Source organism: Triturus cristatus, chromosome 3_2 (genome assembly GCF_964204655.1).
Source record: "Triturus cristatus chromosome 3_2, aTriCri1.1, whole genome shotgun sequence".
Taxonomy (NCBI): domain Eukaryota; kingdom Metazoa; phylum Chordata; class Amphibia; order Caudata; family Salamandridae; genus Triturus; species Triturus cristatus.
The window spans coordinates 484,780,329-484,794,819 of NC_140584.1; the positions used below are offsets into that span (position 1 = coordinate 484,780,329).

At 38.0% G+C, this 14,491-nt stretch overlaps 1 protein-coding gene across 4 annotated transcripts in view; it reads right to left on the minus strand.

Annotated features, from left to right (window-relative positions):
- Positions 1–14,491, minus strand: part of STK33 (serine/threonine kinase 33) — a 1,543,521-nt gene that overhangs the window by 1,075,676 nt on the left and 453,354 nt on the right. The gene's annotated exons all lie outside the window — the stretch shown is intronic.

A 14,491-nucleotide genomic window follows, 5' to 3' on the forward strand; every position in this document is an offset into this window, starting at 1 on the left:
TGCATAGAATATTGGCGTCAGAAGCGTTTTGAGCAAGCGAACGATCAACATCATTTTTACTAGTTTAGGCATATAGTAATCACCAAAATACATTCGACCGCTTTAAAAGACCGGAGCGTCCCGCTTAGTTATGCGCATAAAATATTAGCGTCAGAAGCGTTTTGAGCAAGCGAACAATAAACATCATTTTCACTAGTTTGGACATGTAGCTTAAGGGATTATTGGGACGGTAACAACGGAAATCAAAGCAACAGGCATATATACACGAGCAACGAACAACGCTCATGTCGATAATTCAGTTAAAACGTTTCTTTTTATCGCACAGTTCGCCCCAAAAGACAATAATAATAAAAATAATAGAATAAAGTCTAAAACAGCAAACGATGAAAGCGTTTTTTTCTTCAATATGTAAAGGTGGTTTTGCACCAATACACTCCCCTCCACATATACCATAGTGATTTCGTCTTACCTTTCGAAAAGGGCGCTATCTCTTGTCACCAGTGAAACCCTTTCCCATAGGTCAACCGTCTTAAATAGGCATAGCCCCTATGTCACGTGATGATTTTCGATGTTTGTTAGGTGGAAATGCAAATCTTAATGTTTGTTTCACCTCTGCGGGCGCCATTTTGGAACGGAGTTCCCATACATAGTATTCAATCTCATATTAGTCAAACCAACATATATATAAGTCACCTGAATAAATATAAGAAATTCGATGCGCAAACCAGTCCCATATTTAAGTTGTGACAATAATATCTTCACTACAACGACTCTTTTGCTAGGTTCTCAGTACTCGGACACCATGGGAATAACATGCTGGAAAATACTTCTGAAATGCTCCGTTATGTCTATATACGAACGTAATATATGCGGCGACCAAAATTTTAAGTATAAACCACGTATTTCAAAAAAAGGCTGTACTAAAACCATATTGATTAACCATTAGTAAGGTATAGGCCCATGTGGCGACCTATGCGTATCATTTGCCTACATATTCAATAATCAATATTGACCACCTATGTGATATCGAGAATCAAAAGGAAACCTCAAAAAATAAATATAGGGTTTCCTGTATATACGGGTGTACATCCAGAGAATATACAGATATTAAAATCAGTGCAGGCACGTAAACCTGAATAATTGACCAATCAGCGTGAAGAAAGTATAAGTTCCATACGATCCATGTATAATGACGTACCCGCATTCCCTGATGTTAGTACTATCTTTACCTAAAAGGAAAAAATGACACGCATCAAATATGAAAGAGTGACACGTATCAACACTTGATATGTATATCATTAGAGGCCAAAATTAGCGTCAATGATATTATAATGATGTTCGCTTGATCTATACGCAATTCCAGGGTACATTATTGCCCAACCCTCCATGGGCTCAACATATAACGAATTTTTGTTTACGTTTCAAAACAGTTAGGAACAATGGAAGTCAACACTTTAAAAGAGAAGGGAAAAAAGGGGGATGAAGTGAACAAAAAGAGATCCAGTAAGGCCCAAGTTATACTCAGAGGGTATTCTTAGGGATATATATATAAACGGACAACTAATCTGGATGTTCTCACAATGTCCTCTCGTTAATAATGGTAAGTTCATATGGCCAGTGGAGCTTTTAAGGATGAAGAGAGCAGACACGGAAAAAATAATAAATAAATTTTATCGAGTATGTCAACCCAATTGTCCAACAGGTATAAAAAAGAGAAAATCATATTTAACACAAAACATAAAACAACTATGTGAAACAATATATCAGTCCAAGTATCCAACTATAAAAAATAGTGCATTTCCCCATCCGTATTATGGCCCAGACTATTCGCTTTCAAACGACAAATCCATTTGGATTCTTTCTGTCTCAGCAACAGATCCCTGTTGCCGCCTCTCTTTGGTTTCGGAACATGTTCAATAGCATGGAACCAGAATTCCAAATCATCAGGATGTTCACTAGCGTAATGATTAGTGATTGGGTATCTGGTGTCTTTAGATTTTATTGCCCTTCTATGTTCCTGAATCCTGAGTTTTAAAGCCCGGATGGTACTTCCGACATAGATTGTACCACATCTGCATCCCAAGACATATATCACATATGTCGTATTGCAGTTTATGAAATTCTCAATTCTGTACTCTCTCGTGCTATTGTAACTGAAGACGAATGTTTTATTCCTGCCTAGAGGGCAGACACTGCACATTCCGCAGGTGAAAAATCCCTTTGGTTTATCCGGTAACCATGTTTGAGTTTTTTGATGAGAGGTTACATAACTAGGACAGAGTGATCTTTTCAGGGACATACCCTTTCTGTATGTAATAGATGGTCTGTTGTTAATCACATCTTTTAGGCCTGGGACCCCCACTAAGAGATGCCAATGCTTTCTGAAAATATTGAAAATGGTATTACTATGGGAAGTGTATTGGGTTATGAACCTGACCTTGGTGTCAGTTGCGTGCATTTTCTGTTTGTCCTGTAATGTCGTATTCCGATCCATCCTACTGACCCTGAGTTCAGCTCTATCCAGAGTTGCCCGATCGTATCCCCTTTTTTCAAATCTGCTCTTGATGTCTTCAATATGTGCATGAAACATGTCTTCCTCACTACAATTCCGTCTGACCCTCACCATTTCACCAAAGGGAATGTTCTTCTTTACAGAGTGGGGGTGAGCACTCCCTGCGTGCAGCACAGCGTTACACGCAGTTTCCTTCCTATATAGTGTACTTTGTATTTGCCCATGTTTGATGTAAAAAGTAATATCCAGGAAGTTGATATGTTCCTTATGATACGTCATAGTAAATTTTACATTGTATGTGTTGTTATTCAAAAAGGATACATATTGATTTAATTGGTCAATCGACCCGGACCACAGGCAAATCACGTCATCAATATACCTCCCCCAGTACACGATGTAATTGGTCCAGGGGGAGGCATTCCTGTTCCAGGCATGCTCCCTCTCAAACCATCCCATGAAAAGGCAGGCGTAAGAGGGAGCAAACCTGGAACCCATTGCGGTTCCATGTATCTGTTGGAACCATTCACCATCAAAAAGGAAAAAGTTATTGTCCAAAATGATGTTAATCATTGAAACAATCATCTCATTGTAGTCAAAAAAACTAGCGTCTTCTCTATCAAGGAAGGATTGAACTGCTTTGATACCATATGTCTTGTTAATGCAGGTGTAGAGACTCTCTACATCTAGAGTTACAAATGTTAACTCATCTGACCAATCAAAGTCTTTGAACTTCATTAAAATGTCCTTACTATCCCTTACATATGAGGGCAAATTAGGGACATATTTCTGGAGCTTGTGATCAACGAATTCTGATATTTTTTCTGTGGGTGAGCCCACCCCGGAAATGATTGGTCTCCCAGGGGGAAATTTCCCCCCCTTGTGTACCTTAGGTAACACATAGATACAAGGGAAATTCGGACAGTTAACCCACATAAATCTGCATTCATCTTCACTTAGAAGACCGGATTCCCGCCATTCTAGTAGTTTTGCATTGATGTTCACTGTGCTATTGGGGATAGGATTCTCATTGACCTTACGATAATGTGTCTCGTTACTGAGCTGTCTTGATATCTCCTGTATATAATCTACATGATTCATTACCACGATGTTCCCGCCTTTATCGGCTTCCCTTATGACTATGTTCGTATCCTTATTTAATCTTGTCAGGGCTAATCTCTCTGCCGCTGTTATATTGGTAGTTGACCTGGGAGTGAATCTTCTAGGTGTTTCAATGTTATAGAGCTCCTCTGTGATTTTATTATGAAAATCATCAATGTTGTGATGGTAAGAATGCGAGGGTATAAACTTAGATTTTGGACGTAGTCCACTGTCAATACTTGCACTATGATTGATGTCTAGGTCTTCAAGGACCGTAGTTATATTCACCTCATCATCTGGATTCAGGGAGAGGAGACAATGTATATTGCGTACTTCTTGTATGGTATGTGTACCCCCACTTTGTACACCCCTGTCACCCCCTTGTTCACAAGGTTTATTCGCAAAGAAATCCTTAAGTTTCAATGTCCTGGTGAATTTAAAGAGATCAACATGCAGGTTTGCAAAATCCCCCCCTTGTGTTGGGCAAAAATTGAGACCTTTACTCAGTAAACTTTTTTCATCATCATCCAAGATTTTATTTGAAAGATTTATGATTTTTAAATCGGTATTCACATTTTGACTGGTCAAGAGGTCCCCTGTTGTTACAAGGCCACCCGCAACTACTTCCTTACTTTGGGTACTGCACCCGATTTGTTTGCCAAGCCTCCCCTTTTGGTTGCTCCTTGATCGCCTACCTCCCCGCCTCTTTTTGTTTGGTCTTTTTTCTGTTGGAGGCGGTTGCTTATCCTTAGGCTGGCTAGTTCTTTTTGGAAGGACGAGGCCCCTTCTTCTAAAGGGACATCTGGTGTTACATGACTTGATGTGGAACTACCTAAAGAGGAGAGGGATAGATTGCTATTAGAGCCTGTTTCCTCACTAACATCTCTATCTTCCCTTGTTCTTTTCTTAGTCACATCCTCAGTTCCCTGCAACCCATCATATTTTTTGGCAAAGGTGTATATTCTGCCATTTTGGTAGTCCCTATCATCTCTTCTTATTTTACTTAGTTTTTTGTTCTTCAAGTAAACTTGGTGATCATCCATCACCTGTTTAAGTATTGTATAATTTTTCTCAATCAAGTCCTTCTCAGTTATGTTGTTAATTTCCTTTTCTAGGAGCTCAATCTCTGCCTGTAGCTTTTCTCCCTTCTCTGCAGCGTGTCTTACCAATATTTTCATCATCGTTATAGATGCACCCTCCAGATTACATTCCCATTCTTTAAGTAGATCCCCACTCAAATCTTCAAATGTCGGGAAAATCAAGATACGAAGTCCCCTTGGAATTTTGCCATTTTTCATGTACTGTTCCAAGGTGACTCCGTCCCACCATCTACTTAGCTCTTGTTTACGCAATTTTTCTAGTTTTACAAATAGTGTCTTAAGGCTCACAGTAGCCGTATTGGTTACAGTTGTTGTGTTTTTAGAGACAATAGTCCCAAATAGATCCATAGCCAATTCCTCGCGTCCATCCTGAAATTTAGGCATGTTATCTGAGGGAATAAAGCCCTCAACTTTGGATTAATATTTATGAAATAACAAATGGAAAAGAGTGCAGAACGGTCAATTAAATAAACTGTAAACAAAAGGAACGTACGGCTGACCACAGTTAAGCACACCAAATCCAAAATCAATACACAATTTTTAAAAAGGTGCAGAAACACGTCCAGAGCATGCCGTACTTTTGCTCCACTGGAAAACCAGATATACAAACTTTTTTACAAAAAGACGGTGCACCAAGGGAAAAGTCTTTTCACTAAATCCAATTTGTTGTTCTTTTATTTTCATTCAATTTTCAAAAAACAGACTCAGCCAACGCGTTTCGTTCTCTACGAACTTCGTCAGGGCTGTGAAAAAACATAGATAAAAACATACATATGTATAAACACATAAAATACACCATGAAACACAACAAACTACATTGCCAATACTACATAGAAAAGTGACATCATTACATGTTACCATATAGAATAGTAAACACACCTCAACGAACATATAAATTCAATTTCAAATTTGACAAATACATATATTACATACAAAAGATGAATCAAAAAAATATTGCATTTACATACACATATATAAAAACCAAAAACAACATACATATTAATCAAACACATATAAATCACAAAAGGTTTAAAAACACCACAGAACACACCTATATATTCTGCTTAGTTTCACGGACAGGACTTAGTGCGTTCCGCCCACCTACATGCACTGTCCAATGTTATATAGAGAGAACTCCTTTTAGTCAATTCATAATTGTGAAAAAAACCCTAAAGAATAATCAATAATCAGGTATATTAATAGAGTTAAAAAAAAAATATAATCCCTTTAATACCGAAGACACTACCTCAAATAGAAGATGATCCATAAAGAAAAAGAAAAAAAGAAAAATCTATAAAGAGAAAGAAAATAATAAAGAAATCAAGATAACAATTCTTACCATAGATTGTCTCCAAGGAGCGGCCACCATATATTCCAAAAGAAACCCCGCAGTCCTTAAAATGTAATACGGATGTATGTGATCTAATGCGAATAGTAGTATTACAAGAAAAGAAAAAAAGACGAATTCCATTAAGGCCTATTGCGGGCATGGCTATTCACATTCTCCTCAAGTAGCCATTTGATTCATACATAAAATGATGACAAAAATCTTACCTCTGTAAATATAGAGGTTCTTGTTGAGATATCACCGGCTAGTCCAACAATCAATTAATCGAAACCTTTTCGTCCGATTTCTATGTTTCAACGGAAAGAAGTAAAACGACCTTGTTGTCGTATATTTATGCCTACAGTACAGGCTCCATCATTCTAGAGACGTAATAAAAAACACACAAGGTGTCAAAGGAGTCCACTATAAAAATGCTCTAATATTACAAAATAAAGTAAAAGCTATAGTTATCACCATAATACATTGGACCGCTTTATAGACCGGAGGGTCCCACTTAATTATGTGCATAGAATATTGGCGTCAGAAGCGTTTTGAGCAAGCGAACGATCAACATCATTTTTACTAGTTTAGGCATATAGTAATCACCAAAATACATTCGACCGCTTTAAAAGACCGGAGCGTCCCGCTTAGTTATGCGCATAAAATATTAGCGTCAGAAGCGTTTTGAGCAAGCGAACAATAAACATCATTTTCACTAGTTTGGACATGTAGCTTAAGGGATTATTGGGACGGTAACAACGGAAATCAAAGCAACAGGCATATATACACGAGCAACGAACAACGCTCATGTCGATAATTCAGTTAAAACGTTTCTTTTTATCGCACAGTTCGCCCCAAAAGACAATAATAATAAAAATAATAGAATAAAGTCTAAAACAGCAAACGATGAAAGCGTTTTTTTCTTCAATATGTAAAGGTGGTTTTGCACCAATACACTCCCCTCCACATATACCATAGTGATTTCGTCTTACCTTTCGAAAAGGGCGCTATCTCTTGTCACCAGTGAAACCCTTTCCCATAGGTCAACCGTCTTAAATAGGCATAGCCCCTATGTCACGTGATGATTTTCGATGTTTGTTAGGTGGAAATGCAAATCTTAATGTTTGTTTCACCTCTGCGGGCGCCATTTTGGAACGGAGTTCCCATACATAGTATTCAATCTCATATTAGTCAAACCAACATATATATAAGTCACCTGAATAAATATAAGAAATTCGATGCGCAAACCAGTCCCATATTTAAGTTGTGACAATAATATCTTCACTACAACGACTCTTTTGCTAGGTTCTCAGTACTCGGACACCATGGGAATAACATGCTGGAAAATACTTCTGAAATGCTCCGTTATGTCTATATACGAACGTAATATATGCGGCGACCAAAATTTTAAGTATAAACCACGTATTTCAAAAAAAGGCTGTACTAAAACCATATTGATTAACCATTAGTAAGGTATAGGCCCATGTGGCGACCTATGCGTATCATTTGCCTACATATTCAATAATCAATATTGACCACCTATGTGATATCGAGAATCAAAAGGAAACCTCAAAAAATAAATATAGGGTTTCCTGTATATACGGGTGTACATCCAGAGAATATACAGATATTAAAATCAGTGCAGGCACGTAAACCTGAATAATTGACCAATCAGCGTGAAGAAAGTATAAGTTCCATACGATCCATGTATAATGACGTACCCGCATTCCCTGATGTTAGTACTATCTTTACCTAAAAGGAAAAAATGACACGCATCAAATATGAAAGAGTGACACGTATCAACACTTGATATGTATATCATTAGAGGCCAAAATTAGCGTCAATGATATTATAATGATGTTCGCTTGATCTATACGCAATTCCAGGGTACATTATTGCCCAACCCTCCATGGGCTCAACATATAACGAATTTTTGTTTACGTTTCAAAACAGTTAGGAACAATGGAAGTCAACACTTTAAAAGAGAAGGGAAAAAAGGGGGATGAAGTGAACAAAAAGAGATCCAGTAAGGCCCAAGTTATACTCAGAGGGTATTCTTAGGGATATATATATAAACGGACAACTAATCTGGATGTTCTCACAATGTCCTCTCGTTAATAATGGTAAGTTCATATGGCCAGTGGAGCTTTTTAGGATGAAGAGAGCAGACACGGAAAAAATAATAAATAAATTTTATCGAGTATGTCAACCCAATTGTCCAACAGGTATAAAAAAGAGAAAATCATATTTAACACAAAACATAAAACAACTATGTGAAACAATATATCAGTCCAAGTATCCAACTATAAAAAATAGTGCATTTCCCCATCCGTATTATGGCCCAGACTATTCGCTTTCAAACGACAAATCCATTTGGATTCTTTCTGTCTCAGCAACAGATCCCTGTTGCCGCCTCTCTTTGGTTTCGGAACATGTTCAATAGCATGGAACCAGAATTCCAAATCATCAGGATGTTCACTAGCGTAATGATTAGTGAATTGACTAAAAGGAGTTCTCTCTATATAACATTGGACAGTGCATGTAGGTGGGCGGAACGCACTAAGTCCTGTCCGTGAAACTAAGCAGAATGTATGTATGTTGTTTTTGGTTTTTATATATGTGTATGTAAATGCAATATTTTTTTGATTCATCTTTTGTATGTAATATATGTATTTGTCAAATTTGAAATTGAATTTATATGTTCGTTGAGGTGTGTTTACTATTCTATATGGTAACATGTAACGATGTCACTTTTCTATGTAGTATTGGCAATGTAGTTTGTTGTGTTTCATGGTGTATTTTATGTGTTTTATACATATGTATGTTTTTATCTATGTTTTTTCACAGCCCTGACGAAGTTCGTAGAGAACGAAACGCGTTGGCTGAGTCTGTTTTTTGAAAATTGAATGAAAATAAAAGAACAACAAATTGGATTTAGTGAAAAGACTTTTCCCTTGGTGCACCGTCTTTTTGTAAAAAAGTTTGTATATCTGGTTTTCCAGTGGAGCAAAAGTACGGCATGCTCTGGACGTGTTTCTGCACCTTTTTAAAAATTGTGTATTGATTTTGGATTTGGTGTGCTTAACTGTGGTCAGCCGTACGTTCCTTTTGTTTACAGTTTATTTAATTGACCGTTCTGCACTCTTTTCCATTTGTTATTTCATAAATATTAATCCAAAGTTGAGGGCTTTATTCCCTCAGATAACATGCCTAAATTTCAGGATGGACGCGAGGAATTGGCTATGGATCTATTTGGGACTATTGTCTCTAAAAACACAACAACTGTAACCAATACGGCTACTGTGAGCCTTAAGACACTATTTGTAAAACTAGAAAAATTGCGTAAACAAGAGCTAAGTAGATGGTGGGACGGAGTCACCTTGGAACAGTACATGAAAAATGGCAAAATTCCAAGGGGACTTCGTATCTTGATTTTCCCGACATTTGAAGATTTGAGTGGGGATCTACTTAAAGAATGGGAATGTAATCTGGAGGGTGCATCTATAACGATGATGAAAATATTGGTAAGACACGCTGCAGAGAAGGGAGAAAAGCTACAGGCAGAGATTGAGCTCCTAGAAAAGGAAATTAACAACATAACTGAGAAGGACTTGATTGAGAAAAATTATACAATACTTAAACAGGTGATGGATGATCACCAAGTTTACTTGAAGAACAAAAAACTAAGTAAAATAAGAAGAGATGATAGGGACTACCAAAATGGCAGAATATACACCTTTGCCAAAAAATATGATGGGTTGCAGGGAACTGAGGATGTGACTAAGAAAAGAACAAGGGAAGATAGAGATGTTAGTGAGGAAACAGGCTCTAATAGCAATCTATCCCTCTCCTCTTTAGGTAGTTCCACATCAAGTCATGTAACACCAGATGTCCCTTTAGAAGAAGGGGCCTCGTCCTTCCAAAAAGAACTAGCCAGCCTAAGGATAAGCAACCGCCTCCAACAGAAAAAAGACCAAACAAAAAGAGGCGGGGAGGTAGGCGATCAAGGAGCAACCAAAAGGGGAGGCTTGGCAAACAAATCGGGTGCAGTACCCAAAGTAAGGAAGTAGTTGCGGGTGGCCTTGTAACAACAGGGGACCTCTTGACCAGTCAAAATGTGAATACCGATTTAAAAATCATAAATCTTTCAAATAAAATCTTGGATGATGATGAAAAAAGTTTACTGAGTAAAGGTCTCAATTTTTGCCCAACACAAGGGGGGGATTTTGCAAACCTGCATGTTGATCTCTTTAAATTCACCAGGACATTGAAACTTAAGGATTTCTTTGCGAATAAACCTTGTGAACAAGGGGGTGACAGGGGTGTACAAAGTGGGGGTACACATACCATACAAGAAGTACGCAATATACATTGTCTCCTCTCCCTGAATCCAGATGATGAGGTGAATATAACTACGGTCCTTGAAGACCTAGACATCAATCATAGTGCAAGTATTGACAGTGGACTACGTCCAAAATCTAAGTTTATACCCTCGCATTCTTACCATCACAACATTGATGATTTTCATAATAAAATCACAGAGGAGCTCTATAACATTGAAACACCTAGAAGATTCACTCCCAGGTCAACTACCAATATAACAGCGGCAGAGAGATTAGCCCTGACAAGATTAAATAAGGATACGAACATAGTCATAAGGGAAGCCGATAAAGGCGGGAACATCGTGGTAATGAATCATGTAGATTATATACAGGAGATATCAAGACAGCTCAGTAACGAGACACATTATCGTAAGGTCAATGAGAATCCTATCCCCAATAGCACAGTGAACATCAATGCAAAACTACTAGAATGGCGGGAATCCGGTCTTCTAAGTGAAGATGAATGCAGATTTATGTGGGTTAACTGTCCGAATTTCCCTTGTATCTATGTGTTACCTAAGGTACACAAGGGGGGGAAATTTCCCCCTGGGAGACCAATCATTTCCGGGGTGGGCTCACCCACAGAAAAAATATCAGAATTCGTTGATCACAAGCTCCAGAAATATGTCCCTAATTTGCCCTCATATGTAAGGGATAGTAAGGACATTTTAATGAAGTTCAAAGACTTTGATTGGTCAGATGAGTTAACATTTGTAACTCTAGATGTAGAGAGTCTCTACACCTGCATTAACAAGACATATGGTATCAAAGCAGTTCAATCCTTCCTTGATAGAGAAGACGCTAGTTTTTTTGACTACAATGAGATGATTGTTTCAATGATTAACATCATTTTGGACAATAACTTTTTCCTTTTTGATGGTGAATGGTTCCAACAGATACATGGAACCGCAATGGGTTCCAGGTTTGCTCCCTCTTACGCCTGCCTTTTCATGGGATGGTTTGAGAGGGAGCATGCCTGGAACAGGAATGCCTCCCCCTGGACCAATTACATCGTGTACTGGGGGAGGTATATTGATGACGTGATTTGCCTGTGGTCCGGGTCGATTGACCAATTAAATCAATATGTATCCTTTTTGAATAACAACACATACAATGTAAAATTTACTATGACGTATCATAAGGAACATATCAACTTCCTGGATATTACTTTTTACATCAAACATGGGCAAATACAAAGTACACTATATAGGAAGGAAACTGCGTGTAACGCTGTGCTGCACGCAGGGAGTGCTCACCCCCACTCTGTAAAGAAGAACATTCCCTTTGGTGAAATGGTGAGGGTCAGACGGAATTGTAGTGAGGAAGACATGTTTCATGCACATATTGAAGACATCAAGAGCAGATTTGAAAAAAGGGGATACGATCGGGCAACTCTGGATAGAGCTGAACTCAGGGTCAGTAGGATGGATCGGAATACGACATTACAGGACAAACAGAAAATGCACGCAACTGACACCAAGGTCAGGTTCATAACCCAATACACTTCCCATAGTAATACCATTTTCAATATTTTCAGAAAGCATTGACATCTCTTAGTGGGGGTCCCAGGCCTAAAAGATGTGATTAACAACAGACCATCTATTACATACAGAAAGGGTATGTCCCTGAAAAGATCACTCTGTCCTAGTTATGTAACCTCTCATCAAAAAACTCAAACATGGTTACCGGATAAACCAAAGGGATTTTTCACCTGCGGAATGTGCAGTGTCTGCCCTCTAGGCAGGAATAAAACATTCGTCTTCAGTTACAATAGCACGAGAGAGTACAGAATTGAGAATTTCATAAACTGCAATACGACATATGTGATATATGTCTTGGGATGCAGATGTGGTACAATCTATGTCGGAAGTACCATCCGGGCTTTAAAACTCAGGATTCAGGAACATAGAAGGGCAATAAAATCTAAAGACACCAGATACCCAATCACTAATCATTACGCTAGTGAACATCCTGATGATTTGGAATTCTGGTTCCATGCTATTGAACATGTTCCGAAACCAAAGAGAGGCGGCAACAGGGATCTGTTGCTGAGACAGAAAGAATCCAAATGGATTTGTCGTTTGAAAGCGAATAGTCTGGGCCATAATACGGATGGGGAAATGCACTATTTTTTATAGTTGGATACTTGGACTGATATATTGTTTCACATAGTTGTTTTATGTTTTGTGTTAAATATGATTTTCTCTTTTTTATACCTGTTGGACAATTGGGTTGACATACTCGATAAAATTTATTTATTATTTTTTCCGTGTCTGCTCTCTTCATCCTAAAAAGCTCCACTGGCCATATGAACTTACCATTATTAACGAGAGGACATTGTGAGAACATCCAGATTAGTTGTCCGTTTATATATATATCCCTAAGAATACCCTCTGAGTATAACTTGGGCCTTACTGGATCTCTTTTTGTTCACTTCATCCCCCTTTTTTCCCTTCTCTTTTAAAGTGTTGACTTCCATTGTTCCTAACTGTTTTGAAACGTAAACAAAAATTCGTTATATGTTGAGCCCATGGAGGGTTGGGCAATAATGTACCCTGGAATTGCGTATAGATCAAGCGAACATCATTATAATATCATTGACGCTAATTTTGGCCTCTAATGATATACATATCAAGTGTTGATACGTGTCACTCTTTCATATTTGATGCGTGTCATTTTTTCCTTTTAGGTAAAGATAGTACTAACATCAGGGAATGCGGGTACGTCATTATACATGGATCGTATGGAACTTATACTTTCTTCACGCTGATTGGTCAATTATTCAGGTTTACGTGCCTGCACTGATTTTAATATCTGTATATTCTCTGGATGTACACCCGTATATACAGGAAACCCTATATTTATTTTTTGAGGTTTCCTTTTGATTCTCGATATCACATAGGTGGTCAATATTGATTATTGAATATGTAGGCAAATGATACGCATAGGTCGCCACATGGGCCTATACCTTACTAATGGTTAATCAATATGGTTTTAGTACAGCCTTTTTTTGAAATACGTGGTTTATACTTAAAATTTTGGTCGCCGCATATATTACGTTCGTATATAGACATAACGGAGCATTTCAGAAGTATTTTCCAGCATGTTATTCCCATGGTGTCCGAGTACTGAGAACCTAGCAAAAGAGTCGTTGTAGTGAAGATATTATTGTCACAACTTAAATATGGGACTGGTTTGCGCATCGAATTTCTTATATTTATTCAGGTGACTTATATATATGTTGGTTTGACTAATATGAGATTGAATACTATGTATGGGAACTCCGTTCCAAAATGGCGCCCGCAGAGGTGAAACAAACATTAAGATTTGCATTTCCACCTAACAAACATCGAAAATCATCACGTGACATAGGGGCTATGCCTATTTAAGACGGTTGACCTATGGGAAAGGGTTTCACTGGTGACAAGAGATAGCGCCCTTTTCGAAAGGTAAGACGAAATCACTATGGTATATGTGGAGGGGAGTGTATTGGTGCAAAACCACCTTTACATATTGAAGAAAAAAACGCTTTCATCGTTTGCTGTTTTAGACTTTATTCTATTATTTTTATTATTATTGTCTTTTGGGGCGAACTGTGCGATAAAAAGAAACGTTTTAACTGAATTATCGACATGAGCGTTGTTCGTTGCTCGTGTATATATGCCTGTTGCTTTGATTTCCGTTGTTACCGTCCCAATAATCCCTTAAGCTACATGTCCAAACTAGTGAAAATGATGTTTATTGTTCGCTTGCTCAAAACGCTTCTGACGCCAATATTTTATGCGCATAACTAAGCGGGACGCTCCGGTCTTTTAAAGCGGTCGAATGTATTTTGGTGATTACTATATGCCTAAACTAGTAAAAATGATGTTGATCGTTCGCTTGCTCAAAACGCTTCTGACGCCAATATTCTATGCACATAATTAAGTGGGACCCTCCGGTCTTTAAAGCGGTCCAATGTATTATGGTGATAACTATAGCTTTTACTTTATTTTGTAATATTAGAGCATTTTTATAGTGGACTCCTTTGACACCTTGTGTGTTTTTTATTACGTCTCTAGAATGATGGAGC